This window comes from Giraffa tippelskirchi, chromosome 1 (genome assembly GCF_054371585.1).
Source record: "Giraffa tippelskirchi isolate mGirTip1 chromosome 1, T2T-mGirTip1v1.2.pri, whole genome shotgun sequence".
Taxonomy (NCBI): Eukaryota; Metazoa; Chordata; class Mammalia; order Artiodactyla; family Giraffidae; genus Giraffa; species Giraffa tippelskirchi.
The window spans coordinates 172,257,940-172,275,025 of NC_137275.1; the positions used below are offsets into that span (position 1 = coordinate 172,257,940).

The 17,086-nt window shown below is 37.1% G+C and overlaps 1 protein-coding gene across 4 annotated transcripts in view; it reads right to left on the bottom strand.

The window, feature by feature from the left end:
- GNAQ (G protein subunit alpha q) overlaps window positions 1–17,086 on the bottom strand; it is a 469,675-nt gene that overhangs the window by 359,664 nt on the left and 92,925 nt on the right. For 2 of the 4 annotated variants that reach the window (XM_081506077.1, XM_081506107.1), the window contains one exon: window positions 13,439–13,542. The exons of 1 other annotated variant lie outside the window; for it this stretch is intronic. The gene's annotated coding sequence lies outside the window, so the exon portion shown is untranslated. Of the gene's footprint in view, window positions 1–11,328; window positions 11,392–13,438; window positions 13,543–17,086 lie in introns of all 4 variants that reach the window. One more of the 4 variants, XM_081506056.1, reaches the window with a different exon arrangement.

Here is a 17,086-nt window from a genome sequence, read left to right on the forward strand (position 1 = left end):
AGTGACAAATTAACTGCTTTGATCTCAGTATGATGGGTTTATAAGAGCTTATGGGGAAAAACGATAAATATTTAGTTACAACAATTTTTTCAGTGGCAAATATCTTATTCCTTGGAAATGAATTGAAAAGAATAAGAGGTAAATTATGAGGATGAAAGTGCTACAAAATAGATAGTCCTGGGATTGAGCTGTAACTTTCATGTAGAGGCGCATCTGAGGCAATAGAAACAGAACAACGACAACAAAGCCTACATGTTTGGATGATAGTGACTGCATTACTTTGCGTGTGTGTGAGTTATCAATCATGTCCGGCTCTTTGAGACCCAACGGACTGTAGCCCACCAGGATCCTCTGTCCATGGGATTGTCCAGGCAAGAATACTGGAGTGAGTTACCATTCCCTTCTCCAGGGGCATTCCTTTACAATGTAAATTCAATTTAATAGACTTGTGATTATGTAGTGTTATGGACTCAATTGTGGCCCCCATTTCCCAAAATCTGTATGTTGAAGCCCTAACCTCCACTGTAACTGCATTTGGAGGTAGGGCCTTTAATGAGATAATTAAGGTTAAATGAGGTCATAAGGGCAGGGTCCTAATCCAATAGGACTGATGTCTTTATAAGAAGAGGGAGAAACTCCAGGAATATGTGTGCACAGAGAAACACCAGTGAGAAGGTGGCCATCTACAAGCCAGGAAGAAAGGTCTCACCAGAAGCCAATCTTGCTAGCAACTTGATCTTGGACTTTCCAGCCTCCAGAACTGTGAGAAAATAAATTTCTTCTGTTTAAGCCACCTAGTCTGGTATTCTATTATGGCAGCCCAAGCTAGTACATTTACCTTACCATATGCAATTTGTACAAGAGTAGAAGAATGATTACAGAAATGAACAATACCAGGATTCTGCCTTCTAGGATTGAAGCACAGTAATACATGATTAAAAACATGATTCTGGAGCAAGACTGTACTGTGTGACCATGAGCAAGTTACTTAACCTTTCTGATGATCTATTTCCAATCTATTTCCAATCCATGCTATTTCCAAATTGAAGATAATAATAGTATGTAGGTTATAGTATTATGAGGTTAAATGCTTACTATTTGTAAAGAACCTAGAGCAATACTTGGAACACAATAAAAACAATCTAAGTATTTGTTAAACAAATAGATGAGTATTGTCCATTGGAAAAGAGGATATAAGATCAGAAATATGAAGAATAACTTAAAATAGTAATGAGTTACTTATAATTTTCATTTAACACCTCAGATGAACTTCAGCATTCTCTATAAAGATTATGAAGTGCCTCCGTTAATGTAAATCCAAATTATGATGTTAAAAAGAAGATGAAATTAGTAGTAATATACCAATGTTGCTTTATTAATTGTGACAAGTATACTATATTTCTGTAAGATGTTAATAATAGGGGACATTGACTATGAGATATACAAGAACTCTGTGCTATTTTTTCAATAATTATAGGTAAGTCTGTAACTATTCTTAAAAATTATGTTTAGAAAAGAAGATAAACTAAGGAAGAATTATTTACTTTAGTGAAATATTGACCATTAAGTAATAAAATTAAGGAGTCTAGCAATAGTAATTTTTCATTCAAACCTGTCTATTTTACAGAGTATGGTTGATTTCAGTTTCCTTTACAAATATCTAATTTTCAAGATCAAATTCACGTGGTAATCAAAAGGACTAGAAAAAAGGGTACTAATCTAGAAGGTGGGATATATAATGTTCCACTGAGTTCTGCCGTAAACTGGACTATGGCCTGGCTCACATCACAGTGACCGTCTGGGCATCAGTTTCCCATTGGTCACTTTTCCTCCAACATTTTTAATTCTAAACCTTTTGGTATCTACTTCACAAACCAAGGCAGCTCCAGGAAGCAGACTCCAACCTCTGCAAGAATCATCCAAGCCTAGAGCAAAACTACTGTATGCAGCTGGTGTGCCAATTTTTGAGTGTGTGCAAGTGGGTTGTGAAACAATCAGAGAACACACCTTTTAAAGAGTCAGAATTCAGGGCTATGTTTTCAACAGATCAATCATTCAGGTTTATATAGGAGTAACTAATGAACCAACCCTGACACTAAAATATTTACATAAAGCTTGCAAGGGGCAATGACATAAATAAGCACATGTGCTAAGTACATGTTATTAACACATAAATTTTGATGCAGAGAAAGAGGGGGCTGGAAATGTTCTACAGAGGCAAGGGAGAAAGAAAGTTATGAACTAAGGCAAGAACATTTCAAGCCAAAGCATATAAAGGTTAAAAAAGAGTTGATACCATCACATCATCAGCCTGATACCAACTGATGTTGAAGAAATGCCATCACAGTTATACTCTGATGAGATAATACACAGACCTGGCTCTGAGGCCACCTGTTGAAAAAGCACTGAGGAATAATGACACCTGTTCAATCAATACATCTGATGAGAAATTCAATTGTCCCAGAAGTCCTTTTCTATTCCACTACTAGTTTAAACTGTCATTTATGTTGTCAAGTTTACTGTTAAAGTTGCATTATTTTCCTTTTGTGAATTACTATTGTAACATGTTTATATGTAATCAGTGATTACATGTAAAAGAAAATAATGATTTGTGGGCTATGATTTCTTTTTTGCCCAAAGAACGCATATTCTCATCTTAGCAAACTACAAAACCCATGAAAGCCCCTACATCCTTCATGTCCTGCATGTTGTTTGATTAGATGTGATTGCACACAGATGTGCAGTGAAGTTTATTTTTCTTTTAACCATTTTAAAAGCATTGATTGAGACAGAAGTTCAAGAAAATGGACAGCTATTGTATTGGCTTTGGTCTTGATATAATTTAAAATATCTGTGCTTAAAATATTGAAAACTAACAGCACTCCTAATTGTTCGAACACTATCAACCATTTCGAGTCAATCTTTTTGGGCAGACATATATAAGCAGAATATTTACATTCTAGAAAACAACGATGTATTTTAGGTAGAGTAAAAGGGATTCTTTTCTGTTTATTTTCTGTCTAGAAGCATGTTTCATCAAGCAGAAGGCTGGACAGAAGTAGTGAGTTTTTTTTTTTTTCTTTTATAGTCAAGAGAAAGATCTTCTGAACTGAAGCAACTTAGGCAATAATTGTTCTTTACAACTCTAGCTCTCATGATGTAAACACTGTGTCTAACAACTAATAACATGTCCTGAAGCTGCAAATATGTCCAATCTATATGTATATGCAATCAGCTTATTATGTTTGATTTATATGTACATGTAATCAGCGAAATAAAACTTTGCACTTCAGGACTTCCCTGGTGGTCCAATGGTAAAGACTTAGCGCTTTCTTCACAGGAGGCGCAAGTTCAGTCCCTGGTAGGGGTACTAAGATCTCACACTAGATCAATTTCTAACCATTATATTCTAGCTTAAGGTCACCACATTGTACAACATCAGACCTTATTCACATTTTACTCCACATATAACTACAATGAAGTTAGGTGAATCGTGCCCTCTTTCCCTCTTTGAATTGTACAGCATAGTTGCCCTGCTATAGTTTATAAAAACTATGAAACGGAAAATGTATATCAATAAATCTCATTACTAAATTCTTCCTCTCGCTTTTAGCAAAATCAGTCTTTCAAAGACCATAGTATAATATTTTTCAAAGAGATCTTATCTTAGATGTTTTATTTTGTTTTCCTTTTCCTTCTAGCATTCCCTTCTTTGGAACAAAGACTTTTCCCCCACTTCCAGCAACTTTGGTGATGATATCAATCTCCAGTGATTACAGTGATGGGCATGGCATCCAGGCCTGACCAATTATGGCAGGTATTGCCTGGAAGACAGTGATTGGTCCAAGGGTCAGCACGTGATCCCAGCAGGGCCAATCATAGTTCTTCCATGAGGTTTGATATGTGGATATAGTGCTATGAAAATGTATTTCTGGGCAAGTTGGCAGCAATTTCCTCTATTAGAGGGAAATCACCTATGTAAAATTAGATCAAGAAGTAAAAGCCAAGTAGTGAAAAGAAAAGTAAAGGGATGAGAAACAGAGGAAACTATTCCTGAGGACATCTACTTGAGTCCTTGGATTTACCTCTAATCTCCCAGCTATGTTTGAAAATTACTTATTTTGTGTGCAAATAACTCGATTACCAGAACTCATGATTACAAGCTTTTCATTTCTCTCAGGAGACTATTCTGAGTCTGGTCAACTTAAAGCCATTTAATTCTACATCCTCTCTCAGAAATAGAAACAGAAAAGAAATTATTTAAAACACTGGCGTTATTAATTCACTTGATCCAAGATACTAAGGCAATGTTTCCAGGAATAGTTAAGGTTATTAATGCTATATAGCAGATATAGTGAGTGAAATTTTAAAAATACTTTCTTCATTATAAAAGTTTTTGAAAGAACACAATTTTTTAGAATAAGATAAGGGCCACTTATATCACTGCCACCAAGTGTTACCAAATCTTCACATGCTTTCACACTAAGAAAGTGGAATTAATTTTCCCTTTTACACGGTATAGATTCTTTCCCATATTAAGTGCACAGAGGAAAAGTCAATATATGAGCATTAATTCTAATCCAAATTCTGTCAGTAATTTATGTCTCCACTTAAAAACCCCAAAAATAAAATAAAATCATACTTCTTAGGATGATTGTGGGAGTCAAGTGATATATACATATAAATCAAGTACCATGACCAGAATTTAATCAATGGGATGGAATTTGTCTAATAAATGGTAGTTGTTTTATAAATGAGAAGACTAAGGCATAGAGTGCAAAGAAAGCAAATAAAAGTCTTTTAAAAAAGAAGAGTTTTGATTCTAAATGCCATGTTCCAATCTCCTTCTCTGCCTTTCCAGCAAAGCAGTCTGCAAAAAGCTCCTTCACACTTTGTTCTATTTGATCTTTATAACAACCCTAAGAGGTTTATGCAGAAAATTGCTCTTTATCTCTGTGGGGAAGTGAATTTTATGGATGAGTTTTAATGGCTGTTTAAGCTAATTGAAAAGATTGGCCAGCATCACAACTCCAACAAGAAAAGAAGTTGAGTAGAGAGACAAAGAATAACACACACGTGAACTGAGAAGCCAGAGAATATGAGGTTGATGGGACTACCCAGAACATACACATTGAATAGTGACTTGCAAAAACTGGAGTCTAAATTCACGCTCACCTGATACTCATAGGCAGTTCCCTTATTTTTTTTGTTGTTGTTATTTTAGTTACTTATCCAAAAGGTGGAAAGAGGTTCCAGAAGGACATAAAGAAAGATTTTCCTTATTCTCTCAATCCTCTTCATGCTCAGAAAGCAAAGTTGCTGCTATTACTATTACTATTTTAAATAAGGTAACACTTAATACAATTGGTAACATTCAGAGTTTCTAATTTGTACAAAACACAGTGAAAGGTACTTGAGCTCTAATTCTTTCAACAATCTTTCTCTGGCAACAGAGAAGCCCTAGATCACCCAGCTGGAATTCTCTTTTCTTCTTCCTCTTCCTCTTCTTTATTTCTTCCTCCCTCCCTCCCTCCTTGTCTCTCTGCCTCTCTCTCTTACACACACACACACACACACACACACACACACACCCTCTCACAGAGGCATTTATTTATTTTGCATTGCTGCAGAATGACAACTCTATAATTACCACAAGTTCTGCCTCAAAGTAAAACAGTTACCTTGATGTTTTGTATTCTTTTCCAAACAGAATATCCTCAATTTGCAGTACACCAGAAACTAACAAAACATTGTAAATCAACTATACTTTAATAAAAAAAAAATATTTGGGCAGCTTCAAAACACTCACGCCAATGGTTATAAGGGAAAAGATGTATTTGGGAAGTTGTGGTGAGTTTACCTTCCATCTTAAACTCTCTATCCATTTAACAGTTTCAATCATCATTCATAAATATGCACAGATCATTTATTTAGAAAGTATTCACTGAGTATACATGAAAATGCCACAGGCACCATTAACTTATTGGTAAGCAAACAATTAAAATCCTTTGCAGTGGATCATATTACAGAGTTATCTTTTACCGACTACAGTAAGATGAAAGAGGGAAGTTATTAACCTGCTGAAGAGTTCAGTAAAAGTTCAGCTTCATATTATCAAATTCCATTCTCTTTTTTTTATCCCATTGGTTTGCTCCAGATGGTTAAACCATACTATGATTTGAAGAATTTATCAGGTAGGCTTTAAATTCACATGTATTAGTACTCTGACATATACAGTTTTTAAAGAGAAGAGAAGGAACTGCCTAGAGTTTGGCAGCATTGTGGCCCCAGGATTCTACCTCAGAGACATTTCCTCACATTGTCTATTTTCCATAGATAAGTGGAGTCAAAGACCATACGTTGTGGCAGAGGCTGTGTTGTTGGTACGGTGAAAAGATTCAAGAACTGACCCTCAGGAGATCTGGATTTTAAAACTCCCAAGTCATTCACTAGCTAGATGACAACAGTGAACCTCAGTTTTCTTAACAGTAAAATAACAGATTGCATGATTGGATGATTTTGAAGGTCTATTTCAGATAGAAGACATGAATCATTACACTGTTTAGAACTTTTTACCTACTTCTGATGTCTACATAAAGAATGAATTAGTCTCATTTATCTGTTAATTTATTCATTTAATTATTCATTCATTCATTCCTAGAATACTACAGTTAATACCATGAGTTTCATGGTCAAGTCCTTTGATTCAGGGCTTGGTATCTCTACTTACTAGATAAATGACCATGAATAATTAACTTACTAACTTCTTTGTGACCCTGTTTCCTCATTTCTCAATGAAAATAATTTTACCTTCATCATAAGGCTACTGGAAGGTGTATTAGCTAAGGACTCTACAAAGAAACAGAACAAACAGAATGTGTACATGTGTGTGTGTGTAGGGGGAGTGGTGAGTGAGTATGTCTGTGTGTGTGTGTGTGTGTGTACAGAGAGAGAGACAGTGAGTTTAAGGAATTGGCTTATAAGATTGTGAAGGTTGGGAAGTTCACAATCTGCAAAGCAGGGCAGAAGGCAAGACCCAGGAAAAAACTGATGTTGCATCTTGAGTTCAAAGTCAACCTAGTGGCAGAATTCCCTCTTTCTTGGAGGAGGTCAGTCTTTTTCTTAAGGCCTTCAATTGACTGAATGAGGCCCACCCATATTATGGAGGGCAACTGCTTTACCTAAAGTGTATTATTGATTTATATCTTAATCTTATCTAAAAATACTTTTACAGCAACATCCAGATGTATTTGACCAAACTTCTGGGTCCCATGGCCTAGCTAAGTTAACATATAAAATTAACTATCACAGAAGGAATACTGATAAAGTGGATGACAAACTTAGCACAATGTCTAACATAAAAAGCAAATAATAAAAATTATCTATTATTATTGTTCTTGTTTTGCTGGATATTAGGTTAGGTTCTGAAGACATAACAACTCCATACAATACAATCTTTGTTGGTCCTCAAAGAACTTATACAGTCTAAACATGGACCCTAATAAGCTACCTGAGCATTACAATATAGAATTGTGAACACTGAGAGGGAAAGAGTACTATGAGAAATATGAGTGCCATCAGTTCAGTTCAGTCACTCAGTCATTTCCAACTCTTTGCGACCCCATGAACTGCAGCACACCAGGCCTCCCTGTCCATCACCAACTCCTGGAGTCCACCCAAACCCATGCCCATTGAGTCGGTGATGCCATCCAACCATCTCATCCTCTGTTGTCCCTTTCTCCTCCTGCCCTCAATCTTTCCCAGCATCAGGGTCTTTTCAAATGAGTCAGAGAATACATAAAAGGGGCCTCAAATCAGAATGGATAGAGGGATAACCTAGCTAAGATCTAATGAATGAATAGACTTTGGTCAGGTAAATGGACATGGAAGGAAAGAAGTGCATGGAACTAAAAATGAGAAAGAACATTATCTATTCACAGAATGGCAAGTAGTTTATCATTTGTTGGGGCACTGGATGGAAAAGCAAGTGAAGACAAAAAGAGAAATGGGCAGGGTGAAGCCTATAAAGAACTCTTGCCAAGATAAGGAGTTTGGACTTTACCCCCAAAGCAATAATGACCTAAATATAGTTGCAATGTTGGGAATAGAGAGAAGAGCCAAATTTGGGAGATCTTAATAGATGGGTGGATAAGACATGATGATGAATGGGAGGTGGGAAGAAGGAGGAATGCTGAGTCTTAGGAGTCAGCTGATGCTATGTTTAGAAGCTGCTATAATTTTTTTGGACCCAATAAATGATATCTTGAAGAATATTTGGGGACTTTGCACTAGTCATCTACACTTTCTGTTCTTCATTTTCCTCATCTGTAAAATGAAGATACTAGACTCAATGCTCTTTGAAAGGCCTTGTTTTACTCTAAAATTCTACAGTCCTATGACTATTTTTTAACTTTGTACATGAATGCATTTTTTGGGAAAATGGATTTTGTATGACCAACTCAGTAAACTGAAGAGCAATGAACAGTATCATCATAGTGTTATTTAGCTATGATTTTGCAATTATTACAGGATGCCACAATGAGAAAGATGAGGAAATTAGATTACACATTCTAGTATCTTTTACAATCTGTTTGAACTGTCAGAAAAATATGGGTGGTTGACGTTGCAGATCTAAAAAGATTAGATGAATTGTTCTAACTAGAATCAGAGTTGATAAGGAAATTTCTGTGAGTAGTGAAACAGACCAAAAAGTTGATTGGTGAAAAAAAATACATGGGAGAGAGAAATGAGTGAGCTCTTCTTTTTCTGCTGTGTGTTCGCAAAAAAAAAAAAAAAAAAATTGATTGCTCTGGTTTCAAGCACTTGATTTGTCTTTTATGATACTTGAAAAACAATATTTGTTCTATGTGCTACGTCACTTCAGTCATGTCTGACTCTTTGCGACTCTATGGACTGTAGCCCACTGGGTTCCACTCTCTATGGGATTCTCCAGGCAAGAATCCTGGGGCATGTTGCCATTTCCTCCTCCAGGGGATCTCCCCAAACAAGGGATCTAACCTACATCTCTTACAACTCCTTCATTGGCAGGTGGGTTCTTTACTACTAAAGCAACCTGGGAAGACACGTGTTTTTTGCTCTATATTTTAGAGTTTATTTGGTGTTCTAATAAAGGAGCTGCAGAATCAGAGGGAGAGGATGAAATCACATGAGGATTTGAACTGTTTGAACTAAAATCCAGTCTAGATGGTCATCAAACTCAAGCTGAATTTGAAATATTATTTAGAAGCCTTTTTGAACAAGAACTGAATGGTGGAAAGATTTTCAGAGATAATCTGGTATAAGCCATTCAGAACCTGGTTGATTGGATACTAGTGTTCCTTTTACCTGGAAAACTTAAGGAACCTAACATAATACTGTAATTCAACTTTATACTCTTCTAATAGAGTGCTGGGAACAAATATCTTGCAACATGAATACTGTATTTATCAATATTAGTTATCATTTATTTGGTTGGGCTGACAGAAAATGATTAGAAAACATTTTATCAAAAATTCAGAATGCATTTCTAATTTAGATGAAATTCAAGTTGGTTGGGAAGGTGTCTACAATTTGCTAGACAGTGTCTTAAAAACAATCAACAAATTTACTTTCAAGTAATTTTTTCTCATCTTATTGTACCTAATTGTGTAAATAATCATTACAGACCATATTAGTAATTAATTTTCTTGGGAGAAGGAGGAGAGTCTATATTCAAGCCTCACTTTGACAAAGTCTGTCATAATATTACCAAGTACTATTCTAAGGGCTATGGGATTTATCTAAGGGCTATATGAATTCAATAAATTTTCTGACCTCCCAATAATAATTGAAAATAATATTGTCTTTATCACTTCACTAAATTAATAATTGAGTACTGACTCACATTCTTCCCTGATTTAATTCTAAACCTGTGAGTTACTTATTCTTGATAGCTATTCTCAAATGATCCTTTCATTGTACAGCTACAACTCTAATTTAACTCTTTTCAAATGTGTTTGAATTATAGAACAATTTTTTTCTACCAAATTCTACCACAATGTAAATTTACTTAAATATCTAAGTAAGTTTAAATACCTTATTCCAAGGCAATAAATGAATTCAGGTAACCTTAGGATTGATGAACCAGGTGAGTCTTAATCCAAATAATAATACTTTATATAATTTTGCTGATGTCGTATTCAGTCTATTTTGTCTCTATTTTATTATAATCCTCTAAAGGCAAGGATAGCGCTTATTTTTCAAAATGTATTTCAAGTACTCACTGAAATTTTCAGTTCAAAATTGGGACAGGAGTATGTCAAGACTGTATATTGTCATTCTGCTTATCTAACTTCTATAAGAGTATGTCCTGTGAAATGCCAGACTGGATGACTCACAAGGTTGAATTAAGATTGCTGGGAGAAATATCAATAACTTCAGATACTCAGATGATACCACCCTAATGGCAGAAAGTGAAAAGGAACTAAAGAGCCTCTTGATGAAGGTGAAAGAGAAGAGTGAAAAACCTGGCTTAAAACTCAACATTAAAAAAACTGAGATCATGGCATCTGGTCCTATCACTTTACAGCAAATAGATGGGGAAAAAGCATAAACAGTGAGAGATTTTATTTTCTTGGGCTCCAAAATCACGGCAAATGGTGACTGCAGCTACTAAATTAAAAGAAACTTACTCCTTGGAAGAAAAGCTATGACAAACCTAGACAGCATATTAAAAAGCAGAGACATCACTTTGCCTATAGAGGTCTGTCTAGTCAAAGCTATGGTTTTTCCAGTAGTCATGTACAGATGTGAGTTGGACCATATAGAAGGCTGAATGCTAAAGAATTGATGCTTTTGAACTGTGGTGTTGGAGAAGACTCTTGAGAGTCCGTTGGACTACAAGGAGATCCAAATAGTCCATCCTAAAGGAAATCAGTCTTGAATATTCATTGGAAGGACTGATGCTGAAGCTGAAACTCCAATACTTTGGCCACCTGATGTGAAGACCCGACTCACTGGAAAAGACCTTGATGCTGGGAAAGATTGAGGACAGGAGGAGAAATGGGCGACAGAGAATAAGATGGTTGGATGACGTCACCAACTCCATGGACATGAGTTTGAGCAAACTAAGAGAGACAGTGAAGGACAGGAAAGCCTGGCATGCTACAGTCCATGGGGTTGCAGAGTTGAGGAACATGACTGAGTGACTGAACAGCAACAACAAATCAACAGAACAGAACAAAAGAAAAAACTCACTTGATTAGATTTCCAGAAAAATCCAAATAATAATAATAATATATTATGTTCATAAAATGGGATATTACAATTAAGATTGCTCAGTAAACTTACACACATACACACTTCTTCTCATTACTGATTCAGTTCCTTTTTAATCACAAGGAAATGAAAGTTCTGAAAAAAAATCAGAGAGGTCCCATTTAGTTGCCATATTCTCATATTTTAGCAGCTATAGGCAGGTCAGTTTCCATTAGAATCAAGTAGCTGGTCAGAATCTCCAGGATTGAAGAATTCCAATTTAAAGTCTCTTATGTGTATCACTTTTCCAAAAGTTACAGTATCACCTGAACACATAAAATGTCACAGCAGCAGATCTATATCCATATCCATACATTTTAGACAAGAATATTGGCTAGTGTCTAAATATCAAGTTCCTTATACTGAAATGTTTCAAAACACAATCCATGGAAATTAAAGATGTGCTTAGCAAGGATGGAAATAGTGGGCAAACAGAGAGGTGTCCCCACAAAACTAAAGTAGCTCCATTTTTAAAAGTATCTTATATATATATATAAAAATATATATATAGGGTCTCCTCAGAATATCTTATTTGAAAAACAGATTCTGATCTTCCTGAAAGAAATTGGAAACTATTGCCATATAAAATAATGTTTTCCAAGCTGAAGTAGTGCTTCCAGACTATTTCCAATAAATGTCTCATAATCAAGAGTCACATGGCTGTACAGCTGTAGCTCTTGGGGGCATTGGAGGGTAGGGAGGCTGGGAAAGGACAGCAAAATCCCTTCCCTTTGAGAAAATCAAAGAAAAAAGCTTCATGGTTTCTATTCATCAAGTGCAATCAATTAATCCATGCCAGTTGACCAGTGACCATCACCTCTGAACTTAAAACCCAAGTGGCCACCCAGGAATTTCACTTCTGGATATTTATTTGAGGGAAGGGAAAGACTAAGCCCACAAAAAGCCTTCTATGGGAATGTTCACAGTAAATTTACTTATCATAACTCCAAGCTGGAATCAGCTCAGATGCCCATCAGGAGGACAAACTGTGGTATGTCCACACCACAGAATGATTTGGCAATAAAAATGAAACTATGGATATATGCCAAAATAGGGAAAAAAATCTCAAAGCTATAGTGTGGAGTGAACAAAGCCAGACCAGATAAAAATGACTATGCATTGCATGGTTCCATTCATAGGAAGTGCTAGACTATAAATCCATTGTATGGCAGAAAAAAAATCAGAACAGTGGTGACTTCTGGGAAGGTTGACAGGGAAGGGGCACAAAGGAAGTTTCTAGACTGATGGAAACATTCTACATTTTGATTGAGGTATAGGTTATATGACTATATTTGTTGAAACTGGTCAAACTATACTCTTCAGAGTTGTGCATTTCACTGTATGAACATTTTATCTCAACAGATTGAACTTGGGAAAATATGCATCTGAAAAATTAGATATGAGAAAAATTGTAAGAAAGTGTTTTTAAAACCTTATGAGCTCAGAGTAGAAAACAATTTCTTTTTTAAAAAATTAATTTTAGTTGAAGGATAATTACTTTCCAATATTGTGATGGTTTTTGCCATACATCAACATGAATTGGCCACAGCTATAAATGTGTTTCCCCCATCCTGAACCACCTGACTGTCCATTAAAAAAGAGATGTATAAGTAAAAGGTGATATAGACTCATCTGACATAATATTACACGGTAGTTAAAAAGTTTAAACTAGATCAACATATATCAAGATGGATAGATTTCAAAAACATATATTTATTCCTTAGTTTTATAGACATGTGTCTACGTTCAAATGGAGAAGGCAATGGCACCCCACTCCCAGTACTCTTGCCTGGAAAATCCCATGGACGGAGGAGCCTGGCGGGCTACAGTCCATGGGGTCACTGAGTCGGACACGACTGAGCGACTCCACTTTCACTTTTCACTTTCATGCCCTGGAGAAGGAAATGGCAACCCACTCCAGTACTCTTGCCTGGAGAATCCCAGGGATGGGGGAGCCTGGTGGGCTGCCGTCTATGGGGTCGCACAGAGTCGGACACGACTGACACGACTTAGCAGCCGCAGCAGCTACATTCAAATCCGTAAAAGCTGGATCTTGATATTGGCTACATCTTGGGAGCAGAGAGTGGAAAATTGAACTCATTACTGAAAGGGATACTATCTGAAATGTGTTATTTAAAAATACCTGGAAGGGGAATTCCCTGGTGGTCCAGTGGTTAGGACTTCACACTCCCAGTGCATGGGCATGGGTTTGATCCCTGGCTGTGGAGTTAAGATCCTGTATATCACCTGGTGTGACCAAAAAAATAAAAATGAATAAGTTAAATACCTGAAAGAAGCATCATTATATAATCTTGATTCATTTCTCACACCTTAAACAGACCCAAATGACTCATAAACATTTGGGTGTTGATTCTAGTTTATTACTTTGGATTAGGCAAATTAGTTCTAAGGTAGGACACCTAAAGTACAAGCCATAAGAGAAAAATAATGATTAAATTGGATTTCATCAACATGCTTTTGCTTTGTGAAAGACACTACTAAAAACACGAAAAGACAAGTCATAGAATGGAAACAAATATTTGCAAATCACATATCAGACAGAAAACTTGTGTACAGAATTTATGAAGAGTTATCATAACTCAATAAGAAGAAAATAACTGATTTTTTTTTTAATGAGCAAAAATCTGAATAGACACTTCACTAAAGATGATATGTGTGCTGTGTTCAGTCATGTCCAACTCTTTGTGATCCCATGGATTGCAGCCTGCCAGGATCCTCTGTCCATGGGGATTCTCCAGGCAAAAATACTGGAGTGGGTTGCCATGCCCTCCTCTAGGGGATCTTCCCAACCTAGGGACTGAATCCGGGTCTCTGGCATTGTAGGCAGATTCTTTACTATCTGAGCCACCAGGGAAGGCCTCCTTATGCTATGCAGTTCAGACCAGTTCAGTCGCTCAGTCATGTCTGACTCTTTGCAACCCCATGGACTGCAGCATGCCAGGCCTCCCTGTCCATCATCAAAACCCGGAGCTTACTCAAACTCATGTCCATTGAGTTGGTGATGCCATCTAACCATCTCATCGTCTGTTGTCCCCTTCTCCTCCTGCCTTTAATCTGTCCCATCATCAGGGTCTTTTCAAATGAGTCAGCTCTTCGCATCAGATGGCCAAAGTATTGGAGTTTCAGCTTCAACATCAGTCCTTCCAAAGAATATTCAGGACTGATTTCCTATAGGATGGACTATTTGGATCACCTTGCACTCTCAAGAGACTCTCAAGAGTCTTCTCCAACACCACAGTTCAAAAGCATCAATTCTTTGGCACTCAGCTTTCTTTATAGTCCAGCTCTCACATCCATACACGACTACTGGAAAAACCATAGCCTTGACTAGACGGACCTTTGTTGGCGAAGTAATGTCTATGCTTTTTAATATGCTATCTAGGTTGGTCATAACTTTCCTTCCAAGGAGTAAGCGTCTTTTAATTCATGGCTTCAGTTACCATCTGCAGTGATTTTGGAGCCCCCAAAAATAAAGTCTGACACTGTTTCCCCATCTATTTCTCATGAAGTGATGGGACCAGATGCTGTGATCTTAGTTTTCTGAATGTTGAGCTTTAAGCCAACTTTTTCACTCTTCTCTTTCACTTTGCTCAAGAGGCTCTTTAGTTCTTCTTCACTTTCTGCCATAAGGATTGTGTCATCTGCATATCTGAGGTTATTGATATTTCTCCAGGCAATCTTGATTTCAGCTTGTGCTTCATCCAGCCCAGCATTTCTCATGATGTACTCTGCATATAAGTTAAATAAGCAGGGTGACAATATACAGCCTTGACACACAACTTTTCCTATTTGGAACCAGTCAGTTGTTCTGTGTCCAGTTCTAACTGTTGCTTCTTGACATGCATACAGATGTCTCAAGAAGCAAGTCAGGTGGTCTGGTATTCCCATCTCTTTCAGAATTTTCCAGATTGTTGTGATCCACACAAAGCCTTTGGCATAGTCAATAAAGCAGAAATAGATGTTTTGGGGGAACTCTCTTGCTTTTCCAATGATCCAGCGGATGTTGGCAATTTGATCTCTGGTTCCTCTTCCTTTTCTAAAACCAGCTTGATTATCTGGAAGTTCACGGTTCACGCATTGTTGAAGCCTGGCTTGAAGAATTTTGAGCATCATTTTGCTAAAGTGTGAGATGAGTGCAATTGTGAGGTGTTTGAGCATTCTTTGGCATTGCTTTTCTTAGGAATTGGAATGAAAACTAACCTTTTCCAGTCCTGTGGCCACTGCTGAGTTTTCCAGATTTGCTAGCATAATGAGTGCAGCACTTTCACAGCATTACCGTTGAGGAGTTGAAATAGCTCAACTGGAATTCCATCACCTCCACTAGCTTTGTTTGTAGTGATGCTTTCTAAGGCCCACTTGACTTCACATTCCAGGATGTCTGGCTCTAGGTGAGTGATCACACCATCGTGATTATCTGGGTCGTGAAGATCTTTTTTGTACAGTTCTTCTGTGTATTCTTGCCACCTCTTCTTAATATCTTCTGCTTCTGTTAGGTCCCTACCATTTCTGTTCTTTATTGAGCCCATCTTTGCATGAAATGTTCCCTTGGCATCTCTAATTTTCTTGAAGAGATCTCTAGTCTTTTCCATTCTATTGTTGTCCTCTATTTCTTTGCGCTGAAAACAACACCCAGTTGTGGATGGGACTGGTGATGGAAGCAAGGTTCGATGCTGTAAAGAGCAATATTGCATAAAAACCTGGAATATTAGGTCCATGAATCAAGGCAAATTGGAAGTGGTCAAATAGGACATGGCAAGAGTGAACATTGACATTTTAGGAATCAGTAAACTACAATGCATTGTAATGGGTGAATTTAACTCAGATGACCATTATATCTACTACTGTGGGCAAGAATCCCTTAGAAGAAATGGAGTAGTCATTATAGTCAACAAAAGAGTCTGAAATGCAGTACTTGGCTGCAATCTCAAAAATGACAGAATGATCTCTGTTCGTTTCCAAGGCAATTCATTCAACTCATGGTAATCCAAGTCTATGCCCCGACCAGTAATGCTGAAGAAGCTGAAGTTGAACAGTTCTATGAAGACCTACAAGACCTTTTAGAACTAACTCCCCAAAAAGATGTCTTTTTCATTATAGGGGACTGGAATGCAAAAGTAGGAAGTTAAGAAACACCTGGAGTAACAGGCAAATTTGGCCTTGGAGTACAGAATGAAGCAGGGAAAAGGCTAATAGAGTTTTGCCAAGAGAACGCACTGGTCATAGCAAACACCCTCTTCCAACAACACAAGAGAAGACTCTACACATGGACATCACCAGATGGTCAACACCGAAATCAGATTGATTATATTCTTTGCAGCCAAAGATGGAGAAGCTCTATAGTCAGCAAAAACAAGACTGGGAGCTGACTGTGGCTCAGATCATGAACTCTTTATTGCCAAATTCAGACTTAAATTGAATAAAGTGGGGAAAACCACTAGACCATTCAGGTATGACCTAAATCAAATCCCTTATGACTATACAGTGGAAGCGAGAAATAGATTTAAGGGACTAGATCTGATAGACTGAGTGCTTGATGAACTATGGATGGACGTTCATGACATTGTACAGGAGACAGGGATCAAGACCATCCCCCAGAAAAAGAATTGCAAAAAAGCAAAATGGCTGTCTGAGGAGGCCTTACAAATAGCTGGGAAAAAAGAGAAGTGAAAAGCAAAGGAGAAAAGGAAAGATATATCCATTTGAATGCAGAGTTCCAAAGAATAGCAAGGAGAGATAAGAAAGCCTTCCTCAGTGATCAGTACTATACAGT